Source organism: Octopus sinensis, linkage group LG20 (assembly GCF_006345805.1).
Source record: "Octopus sinensis linkage group LG20, ASM634580v1, whole genome shotgun sequence".
Classification (NCBI taxonomy): Eukaryota; Metazoa; Mollusca; class Cephalopoda; order Octopoda; family Octopodidae; genus Octopus; species Octopus sinensis.
This window is the reverse complement of record NC_043016.1, coordinates 11,497,060-11,509,213: the sequence shown is the minus strand read 5'-3', so window position 1 is coordinate 11,509,213 and position 12,154 is coordinate 11,497,060. Positions and strand designations below refer to the sequence as shown.

General features: G+C 36.6%; 1 protein-coding gene across 4 annotated transcripts in view; it reads right to left on the bottom strand.

Annotated features, from left to right (window-relative positions):
- LOC115222524 (probable serine/threonine-protein kinase DDB_G0282963) overlaps positions 1-12,154 on the bottom strand; it is a 315,550-nt gene that overhangs the window by 209,462 nt on the left and 93,934 nt on the right. The window lies entirely within an intron of this gene.

Sequence of the window (12,154 nt, the reverse complement as noted above, 5' to 3'; positions counted from 1 at the left end):
CAGTACCATTGCTTTTTATGTGGTACCAGTACCATTGCTTTTTATGTGGCACCAGTACCATTGCTTTTTATGTGGTACCAGTACCATTGCTTTTTATGTGGCACCAGTACCATTGCTTTTTATGTGGCACCAGTACCATTGCTTTTTATGTGGCACCAGTACCATTGCTTTTTATGTGGTACCAGTACCATTGCTTTTTATGTGGTACCAGTACCATTGCTTTTTATGTGGCACCAGTACCATTGCTTTTTATGTGGTACCAGTACCATTGCTTTTTATGTGGCACCAGTACCATTGCTTTTTATGTGGTACCAGTACCATTGCTTTTTATGTGGCACCAGTACCATTGCTTTTTATGTGGCACCAGTACCATTGCTTTTTATGTGGTACCAGTACCATTGCTTTTTATGTGGCACCAGTGCTTTTTTGTGACACCAACACCAGTGCTTTTTTATGTGGCACCAACACCACCAGGGCTTTTTATGTGGCACCAGCACTGACAGAATCACCAAGTACCTTGCAAGACAAAACCCCTCAACAAGGAGGTCGGGGAGTAGTGTTGAGGTCTTGTGACTTTGTGCCTGTTGAGAGATTCAAGGTATAGATGGGGCACATACGTATAAGTGTCTTGCTGTGGAGTAGACACACGGACACCCCAGTTGGAAAAAAAAGAGAGTTGAAAAGATAAAGAGTGTGGGGTGTGAATGTGTATGCGTGTGGGTGGTCTTTCTTTTATGGCTTACCTCGCTGTTGTTTCAGTCATTGGACTGTGGCCATGCTGGGGCAATATCCGAAGGGTTTTAGTCAAACAAATCAACCCCCACCCACCAATATTTATTTATTTGTGCTTAGTACATACACTTTTGGTCACTTTTTGCTGAATCAGTGAGCCATGAGGATGTAAACAAAGCAACACTGGCTGTCAAGCAGTGGTGGGGACAAACACGAACATGTATACATACATATAAGAAACAAAGAATTAGAGAGAGAGAGAGAACGAGAGAGAAACAGGAAATTGCAAAATATGAAATAAAAAAAAAACAAAGTGGTGGGAGGAAGAGACAAGCACAAATGCAAGACACATACATATATATATCATCATCATCATCATTTCACATCTGCTTTTCTTGCTGGCATGGGTTGGGCAGTTTGACAGGAGCTGACTAGACTTCTGTGTCTGTTTTGGACTGGTTTTTACAGCTGGATGTCCTTCCTAACACCAACCATTCTGCAGAGTGGATTGAGTGCTTTTTTATGTCACCAGCACAATCAAGGTCAGTTTTGGCATGATTTTTACAGCAGGATGCCCTTCCTAACACCAACCACTTTACAGAGTGGACTGAGTGCTTTTTATGTGTCACCAGCACAAGCAAGGTCAGTTTTGGCATGATTTTTACAGCAGGATGCCCTTCCTAACACCAACCACTTTACAGAGTGGACTGAGTGCTTTTTATGTGTCACCAGCACAAGCAAGGTCAGTTTTGGCATGGTTTTTACAGCAGGATGCCCTTCCTAACACCAACCACTTTACAGAGTGGACTGAGTGCTTTTTATGTGTCACCAGCACAAGCAAGGTCAGTTTTGGCATGATTTTTACAGCGGAATGCCTTTCCAAATGCCAACCACTTTTGGTAAGCAGGATCCAACTTGAAAAAATCAAGAAACATGACCAAACAGTCTAAGCTGATGCTACCAAATCATAATTCTTTCTATTGATGCAGCATAACTGAATAATAACAGAACTTGCCTTTCAAGATTATTGAATCATCATAAAAATAGCCACGATGTGATGATCCATAAAGTAAAGATGCAGCTGTGAAAGACACCATATGAAACAATAATGACTGTTATCCTAAAATCCTCAATGTCTAACCCTTTTGCTGTCAACCTGCCTGACACTGTCCTTGGTTCTATGATACGGATTTTCTGCTTTAATCCTTTTAGCATTCAGATTACTCTGTCAAATGCAATGCTTATTTACTCTTTGACGCGTTTCAATTATTTGACTGCGGCCATACTGGAGCTCCACCTTCAATCAAACAAATCGACCCCAGGACTTATTCTTTATGAGCTTGGTACTTATTTTGTTGGTCTCTTTTTGTTGAACCACTGAGTTACGGGGATATAAGCATACCAACATTGGTTGCCAAGTGATGGTGGGGGGAAACAGACAGACACAGATACAGTAATCCCTTGACTATTCAAAATCCTCTGTGGTAGGTGAAAATCCATGAGGTAGAAACAGTACTGTATTGTATATTTTTAAAATTATTTTTATAATCCGTATATATTTATTCTATTATAAACGCAAAACAACACCATGGAGGAATCCACGTAAATAATAAATAATAATTGCGATAGGTGAATCATGATATGGTGAGGGATTACTGTACACGATGGGGTTCTTTCAGTTTCCGTCAACCAGATCCACTTACAAGGCTTTGTTTAGCCTGAGGCTATAGTAGAAGACTGAAACTAGAATGCTGTGACTGGAAAACAAGCTTCTTACCACAGAGCCATTCATAATCTCGTTGCTTTGATATTTCACTGAAGTGTTGTTCATTTTTAGACTAACATTGTAGGCTAAATGTAAGAGGCCGGATCTGGTCAATTTGAACATAAAACAGGTAGAATATTTGGGGTGGATATGGTCAGTTTAAATGCTAAAGGGTTTAAATATATGGCTGGTTTAAATGCTAAGAAGCAAGCTTCTTATCACACAGCCACTCCTGCACAATTCTTCATTATCTTCAAAATTAAATGAAACAAGGGTAGTGGATTTCAAGAGAAATATGGTAGCATAGGTTTAAACTAATTTAAATTAAAACTTTACATCAAAATTTTATATTATGTTACTCAAACACCAGTTTAATAACAACAAAGTTATTTTACTAAACTTTTTATTATCATCAAAATTAACTGAAACAAAGGTAATTCAATAAAAATACAGCAATGAAAGGGTTAAGAAGTATAAGACAAAATTTGTTGCACTCAATACTGGGTATTTAGTGAGGTCACGGGCCCAAATTTCATAGGAACGGCATTGCAATCAAAGAACCATGGTGAAAGGGTGTAATCACAAGAGTTTTTGTGGATTTTGTTGCTTAAATCCTAGTCACACTTGACCAAACAAACCTAGGATCAAAGGCTTTCCAGTCATGACCACCCTTGTCTTAATCTTCTTTGACAAGGAACCTGGGATCACATTATCTAAGGTTACTCTTTCCTTAAGATAATAGGACATGATTTGAGGGAGACCGTGGCTGCTATTTCTAGTGGGTCATTATTACTATGCAGAAGGTCCCCTCATTGGCTCCCAATGAAGGAATTATGGTGAAATGATTGTGTAATGAAAGGACTATGGTAACAGAGGAGAGAGGGGGTGATTCTGGTAAGGAAATGTAGGGAAGGGGCTGTGGGAAAGGGAGGGGATAAAGTGGATGTGTGGCAAAGCGGCTGGGATGAGTGGTAGAAGTGGGGGATGAAAGGACTGTGATAAAGCCTATTTTGGTGAAGGGGTTTTGTTTTTGCAGAAAAGGAGTGAAGTGGATGTGGTGAAGAGAGTGTTATAAAGGGAATTAGGGAGAGGGAAGAGTTAGGGGTCTAATGAAAAATGCCATGCGGGGGGGGGGGGGGTTTGGAGAAGGTGATGCAGAGAGTGTGTAACAAATAGACATAGCAAGTGGAGAAGGGGACAGAGTAAGTGAGGAGTGAAGGTATATGTGTGTGTGTGTGTGTGTGTGTGTGTGTGTGTGAGAGAGAGATAAAGGGGTGTGGTGAATGGGCAGGGGTGTATAGTGTGTTGAATCAAACCAATCAAGTTCATTAAATATTTTGTGCATTCGTTAACTCCAGAGGATCCATAGGGCTAATACTTACTCTTTTACTCGTTCCAGTCATTTGACTGTGGCCATGCTGGAGTACCGCCTTAAAGGGTGTTAGTCAAATAAATTGACTCCGGGACTTATTATTTATTTAAGCTCAGTACTTCTTCTAATCAGTCCGTTTTGCTGAACCACTAAGTTACGGGGAAGTATCACCATCACCGGTTGTCAAGCAGTGACAGGACAAACACAGACATGAACACACACACATACATATGCGTGCACACACACAAACATATACATACACGTGCACACACACACATGGCAGGCTTCTTTCAGTTTCCGTCTGCCAAATCCACTCACAAGGTTTTGGTTGGATGAGGCTACAGTAGAAGACACACTTGCCCAAGGTGTCATGCAGTGGGATTGAACCCGGAACCATGTGGTTGGTAAGCAAGCTTTTATAATGTTTCAGCAGAAAATAAGAGAGAGAGAGGGAGAGGGGTACGAAAGTTCTTCCTGTATAAGAAAATATCAGTTAATAGCAGGTAACTTTTCTAGAAGCTTTGGTAACTTTCCCAGCGAGGAACATTTCATGCAATGTAGGTAGAATGAGGAATATACAATAAACCATCAGTAAACCAGGAATTGGTTGTCCAATAGTTCAGTTATTTAACCATTTTACCTCAAGTGTTGATGGACACTTTGGCTTACTTCACAGTCTTTACAATCTATCTGTAATTTAGTATTTGACACACAGCAGAACCAACATCCAAACCCCATGGTGTAAGTTATACCTTAAAGGATTTATGCTTTGAACAAACCTTCAGAAAACTAACCCATTTGGCATTGGGAAGGTCATCCAACTGTAAAAACCATGCCAAAACAGACAGCAGAGCTTGGACATAACCCTCCAGCCCTACAGCTCCAGTCAAACCATTCAAATGATGCTAGTATGGAAAATGGACATTAAATGATAATGATGATAATGATGATGATGATGACCGTTCTCAGTCCATATACAGTCTTATTGATTCTATGACAAAAATCAGCAACTCTTCATCAATAATCTGTCAATCATTCATGTACTACTACGTTGATGGTGCAACCATCTACTTCATTTCTGTATTACTTAAATCCAACATTATATCCGCTACTAAACGTCAATAGCTTGCAATTTCATCAATAATGATTTCTTCCATATCTGATTAGTTTATAGGTTTATTGACATGAACCTGAAAGTAGCTTGAGCCTGCTAGAAATAGCAGCCAAATATCCTTCAGTTCACACACTGCTGACTGGAAGAGGGGAAAAATATACTGAACTGCACAGTAAGAAATAAGTCGTGGATTGTCCCTTGACCATAGGTCTCAGTCAAGACTGACCTGGGACTAAACAACATGATTTGTAGACAAAAGAATACATGTTACTTGGTTTTAATCAGGAATCAGTTAAATGCTACTCCAAGAACACACAACAACACACCATTTCTATTGAAAGACTTCTTTCCTTAATGAACAAAACTGGATTGGGGTGGAGGAAAGTCAAGTAAACAACATAAACCTAACAACGGTGAACTGGCTGAGACGTTAGTGTGCCAAACGAAAATCTCAGCAGTATTTTGCCTGTGTTTACATTTTTATAGGCACAGGAGTGGCTGTGTGGTAAGAAGCTTGCTTACCAACCACATGGTTCCGGGTTCAATTCCACTACGTGGCACCTTGGGCAAGTATCTTCTACTATAGCCTCGGGCCAACCAAAGCCTTGTGAGTGGATTTGGTAGACGGAAGTTGAAAAAAGCCCGTCATATACATACATACATATATATATATATATATATATATATATATAATATATATATATATATATATATATAACAAATTAATAAATAAAACATGCATATATACATACATATTTGTACGTATATATATGTGTGTGTATGTATGTTTGTGAGTCTATGTTTGTCCCCCCAACATCGCTTGGCAACTGATAGTCGTGTGTTTATGTCACCACAACATAGCGGTTTGGCTAAAGAGACCGATAGAATAAGTACTAGGCTTACAAAAAATATGTCCTGGGGGTCAATTTGCTCGACTAAAAAGGCGGTGCTTCCAGCATGGCCGCAGTCAAATGACTGAAACAAGTAAAAGAGTAACATAGAACTAGCAATAGAATGGCAGCCCTGACAACACAACATGTATAATTACACAACCACATAGATACAGACCTAACAAGACCATAAACAGGCACAACAATTCTGCAACACAAACCTAGCATTGTTACAGTAACATAACAACAATAAAATGCAGGACTAACAACAACAGGCATAACAATTCTACGACATGGACCTGACAACGGCATGACCAAACCATGACTATATGGTTGGGAAGTAAACTTTTTGGCATAGAGTCATGCCTGTTAATAATAATAATAATAATACTAACTGGAAGAGGGGAAAAATATACTGAACTGCACAGTAAGAAATACGTCATGGAATGTCCCTTGACCATAGGTCTCAGTCAGGATTGACCTGGAGCTAAACAACACGATTTGTAGACAAAAGAATACATGTTACTTCAGGCAGTGGCTCTCATGGCTTCTGATCTTAACTGATTGGAAGCGTTATCATGTACATTGTTTTGTCTTGGTATAAAAGATGGGCTACAGCAAATATTCTACTCAATACCACAGATTTGCTTGTCATTTGTTTGACCATATCCAGTTGAGCATGTCCCTTAGTGGCTGATGATATGTGCATCTCTGATCACAAGCAGAAGTGGTGGGGGAGCACCATAGCCATGTGTTGAGAGGGATTCTTTGGAGTTTGGATAATTCACCTCTGGAAACATGGGTGTTTTGTTCAACATCCTTAAACAACCCTTATTCAGGGACCTTTTGAGTGGGATGGGTTACTCGACCAGAAGAAAATTCTAACTGGGCCTCACCTGCAAGGTCATGTGCTGTTTATCTTGATATGAGATCACCATATTGTGCACACATGGTTGTGATGCATGCCTAGTGTACCCTTATCAAACGGGTAGTCATGATGGGTATACTGGGCTTCGTATATTTTACCCCAGTGTCACTTTGATGGCATGCACTGCTCTCTCTCACTCAATAATAATAATAATAATAATAATAATAATTATTATTATTATTAAGACAGTGAGTTGGCAGAATTGTTAGCATGCCAGGCAAAATGCTTACCGACATTTTGTCTGTCTTTATGTTCTGAGTTCAAATTCTACCAAGGTAGAATTTGCCTTTCATCCTGAGGGGGTGGGGTGTCGGTGAAATAAGTACCAGTTATGCACTGAGGTTGATGTAATCAACACTTCCTTCTCCCCCAAATTTCAGGCCTTGTGCCTATAGTACCTGGATAAGAACAGCTTGTGCCAAACTAACTAGGAGCCCCATCAACGCCAGCAATGTCTTCATTAATTCACTCTACTGCTTAAATGAGCAAAAGAATTGACGATTATAATAAAAAAAAAAGGACACATACATCTTTGCGCGCGCGTGTGTGTGTGTGTGGTGTTTTATATAAGTGAGCAAAAAAATTTGAAGAACACATACAAAAATATATTTCATCACTTCTTTGTGTTGCCAGCTGAGGTAATGAATATGCTTTACTGATGAAATCTTGGAAGATGGAAATGTGCTTGGTTTATGTTTTTTTTTCTTTTTGATGAAATAAATGCACTCCAAATTGTAGTTTTTATTCCACCCCACATCCTTACAAAAAGGAAAAAAAAAACCAAAAACCAAAAACAAAGAACCTGATGTTGATCGAGTTATCTTGCTTGGATAATGTTTATAGATTTTCAAAAATCAGAGGGAATATTTTTTTTTTATTTACTGATAATATCTAGTTTAGTCTGTATCATATGTGTGACTTTGATATGTATATATACACATACATATACATATAGGAAGATGTACATGTACATATATACATTGTGTGTATGTATATATATATATTAATTGAAGTGTACAATATTATATATCCATTATGGCTGATCTTACCAATTAGTTTCGCATCAGGGGAGCAATGGAGTGTTCAGTAACAGTCCACTTATGTAATCCTGCACTCTTCAGAGGTAGGCGTTATGGAATGAAGTATGATAGTTGCCATACTTCATTCTATAACACTCCATTAAACCCTTTGGTGTGAAACCAATTGGTAAGATTGGCTGTAATGTGTATATAATACTGTAAACTTTAATATATCCACTCTACTGACAAATATATGACCGTATTTTTTTCCAACTTATGAACTCTTAGACGACTTACAATATATACATACATAAATGCATGTATATATGTAAGACTTATAAATGCATGCATATATAGACTTACATATAAACATATATAAATGCATATATATATATAAATATATAATCAAATGCACTGCTGTGAAACTCGAGTCGCGAGACAAATTCAGTTTCAATTTAAACAAAAATATTTATATCCTCCACATTACGTTACATTATACACACATACAAACATATGTACATTCATGCATACATATACATAAGCACATACGCAGGCGCGCACACACAAATATATATATATATATATATGGTGCAAAATTGTACAAAAAACAAGAGAGACATGTGAGGGAGCAACAAAAATGATGTATTAGTTTGACGCTCAAGATAAATGGAAGTTTTCGACGTTTCGAGCCTACGCTCTTCTAATAATCACAGAAAACAGAGAGGGTGGGAGGGAGCAACGGAGAGAGAAAAAAATGTCTCGATTAAAGGTTGCACATGTTGGTTTGACCTGAAATACATGCATTTATAATATACATACACATACATTATCTATAGATTATACATACATATGTGTGAGATTTATATAGATATATACTCACACAAAAAAAATGTATGTTTACGCACACGCATTTCACCACACAACTGTTTTGGAAAGAATAGAAAGTCCACATAAAAAGTAAATAAACAAACGACAAAATAAAGCAAAAACAAAACAAAACAAAAAAAATAACAAACAAAAAAATATATCAATAACATTTCCGAGGCAAAAAAAAAAACCCCGCAAAAAAAAACGTAGAAAAAGAAAGAAATGAATGAAGAGATTAATGCGTAACAGAAGAAGAAATTATGACATTTTGCATAAATATAAACGGAATGATTTTTATTAGTGGAAAATGGTTTGCAGAATGGAATTAGATAGATGAAAGTGGCACATAAGACATTAATCTCATAGAATATGCAACAACGATTAAACAATACTCTCTCTCTATATTTTAAAATGTAACGGCAATGGATCATTGTCTTGTTTTCCCCTTTGTTATTTATCATTAAATGGTTTGTTTTTTTTTAGGGTGAAGTGGTGGAATGAGATTTGTTGTTTCATATAGTAAAATATAAAAGAAAAAAGGCAAAGGCAAAATATTTCAACGAATATAAGGTGCTCCAATTAATTTACCATCTTTATAGACTTCACCATCATCAATGCATTTATTTGTTGTATTTCTTAAATGTAGTTGCTGTTTTATTTTGCAGTCGGAGTGAAGAATTATTGTAGCAAATATATAGACAATCTTTACTTGCTTACTCTCTCTCTTTATCTAATTCTTTCTCTCTCTCTTCTTATTCTGTCTCTCTTTTCTCTATTATTCTGTCGTTCTCTCTTTTCTCTCTCTCTCTCAAGCACAAATAGACACATATTATTACGTGGGTTTTTCTTGTATTCTTAAATAGTTATACGAAAATATGTCATTTGAACAGAACATAGAAACTAATTTACTTTCATAATTAGCCATTAGTAATTAACAGAAAATTATAAACACACACACACAATACAAACGTAAACACAAATATATAAAAACACTCATACATTTCATATACATGTATTCACACATACATCAGCCGAGGTCGACTTTGCCTTTCATCCTTTTGGAGTTGTTAAAATCAAGTACCAGTTGCATACTGGGGTCGATCTAATCGACTGGTCCCATCCCCCACAATTTCGGGCCTTGTGCCTAGAGTAGAAAAAAAAATCACACATACACTTACATTCTATGTCTATGTATGTATGTATGTATGTATGTATGTATGTGTGTATGTATGTGTGTATGTATGTGTGTATGTATGTGTGTATGTATGTGTGTATGTATGTGTGTATGTATGTGTGTATGTATGTGTGTATGTATGTGTGTATGTATGTGTGTATGTATGTGTGTATGTATGTGTGTATGTATGTGTGTATGTATGTATGTGTGTGTGTATGTGTGTGTGTATGTATGTGTGTATGTATGTATGTATGTATGTATGTATGTATGTATGTATGTATGTATGTATGTATGTATGTATGTATGTATGTATGTATGTATGTATGTATGTATGTGTGTGTGTATATATGTGTGTGTGTATGTATGTATGTGTGTATGTATGTATGTGTGTATGTATGTATGTGTGTATGTATGTGTGTATGTATGTGTGTATATATGTATGTGTGTATGTATGTATGTATTAATTTCATCACTAATCCTTCACAGTAAGAAGTCGATTATTGCTGTTAGCCCCAGGTCAGCCGTATGATCAAGGCCGTTCTAACCATAACCATCTCGTCACTTTATTAATGAAATTCCCTTTTATACTTTTTTTTTTCAAAGGTAGGTAAGGGCGTAATTTGAAGGGGTTTTAGCTGCTATTTTTTTACTAGATAGAGCAAACCGACCGAATAATTCGAGACCCTCCCTCCCGTTTCGTTGGCTCGAGTCGATTGCTGACATAGTTTTCGAGCATTCACTGATGAAACACAAATATACCCGCGCACGCGCGTACACACACGTACTCTCACTCACTCACACACATATACAAATACTACACAAATTAGATAAACACGTACACACAAGCATAACTATACACACACGTACAATACATATGCATACATACACACTACATACGTATTGTGATGCATGCACGCACAACGTCTAACACACACACTAATTATATAAACACGAAAACAAGCACAAATACACGTATATATACACGCAAATATATGTACACACACACTAATTATATAGACATGAAAACAAGCATAAATACACGTATATACACACACAAATATATGTACACACACACTAATTATATAGACATGAAAACAAGCATAAATACACGTATATACACACACAAATATATGCACACACACTAATTATATAAACATGAAAACAAGCATAAATACACATATATACACACAAATGTATGCACACACACACTAATTATATAGACATGAAAACAAGCATAAATACACGTATATATACACACAAATATATGCACACACATACAACAGAGATGCACGCATATATACGCATACACTACACACAAGGTATATAAACATACTATTAAGTCGTATACGAACACGCACACACCTATAAATTGTAGAACATCATATAAGCGAGATCTTTCGGTATTGGTCTCCAGAGCGTCGGTATGAGAAGACGTCATTCACCTTCTTTATCCATGTCATGAGAGCAAGTTGTGTGGGTGAATGACGTCGTGTACCAATATCGAAGGAATTCCATATAATTTATATGTGTGTATAAATTTTTTTTTTTAATATTCTATTTTGGAACAATGGATCTCGAAGTAGATGATAGAGCTATAAATAATAAGCATGTAAACATTGGGCTGAAAACCCCTTTGAATGGAAAAAAGTAGAAGGTTTGCCCATAGGACTCGAACCCATATCTGCAGTATATAAATTCTTATGACAACATGCGTGCACACACACACACAATATTGTGTATATAACTAAATGCATTTGTATGTATGAGAGAGTGTATGTATGTATGTGTGTGTGTCTATATACAAGTTCATAAATATGCAGTAATTTGCATTTCTGGAATTTGGATTATACTCTGAAACAACAACACGTAGAAAGTTTTTTCAATAATAAATATTATAAACAGATTTATATTATATCACAGAAACACACACACACACACACCACACAAATAACAAAAGTGACAGCAATAAAAAAAAATCAATATCGAACTCGCAGGGCGAGAGAGAGAGAGAGAGAGAGAGGTAGATATCAGTTAATACTGATTGATAGTGTTCATATGACAACTTTGATTCTGATGATGTAAGCAATATGTTTAAAAAGAAAGAAAAAAAATTTACTATCGTCACAACTAAATTAACTTCAATTTCAATGTAAAGTCAATCACACAATCAATCAATCGATCAGTCGATCTCTTTTCTCTCGTATTCGTTACGCACACACATATGCAAAGCATACACATAAACATACATATGTATATATTTTATAGACATTAACACATTTATCTACATATACAT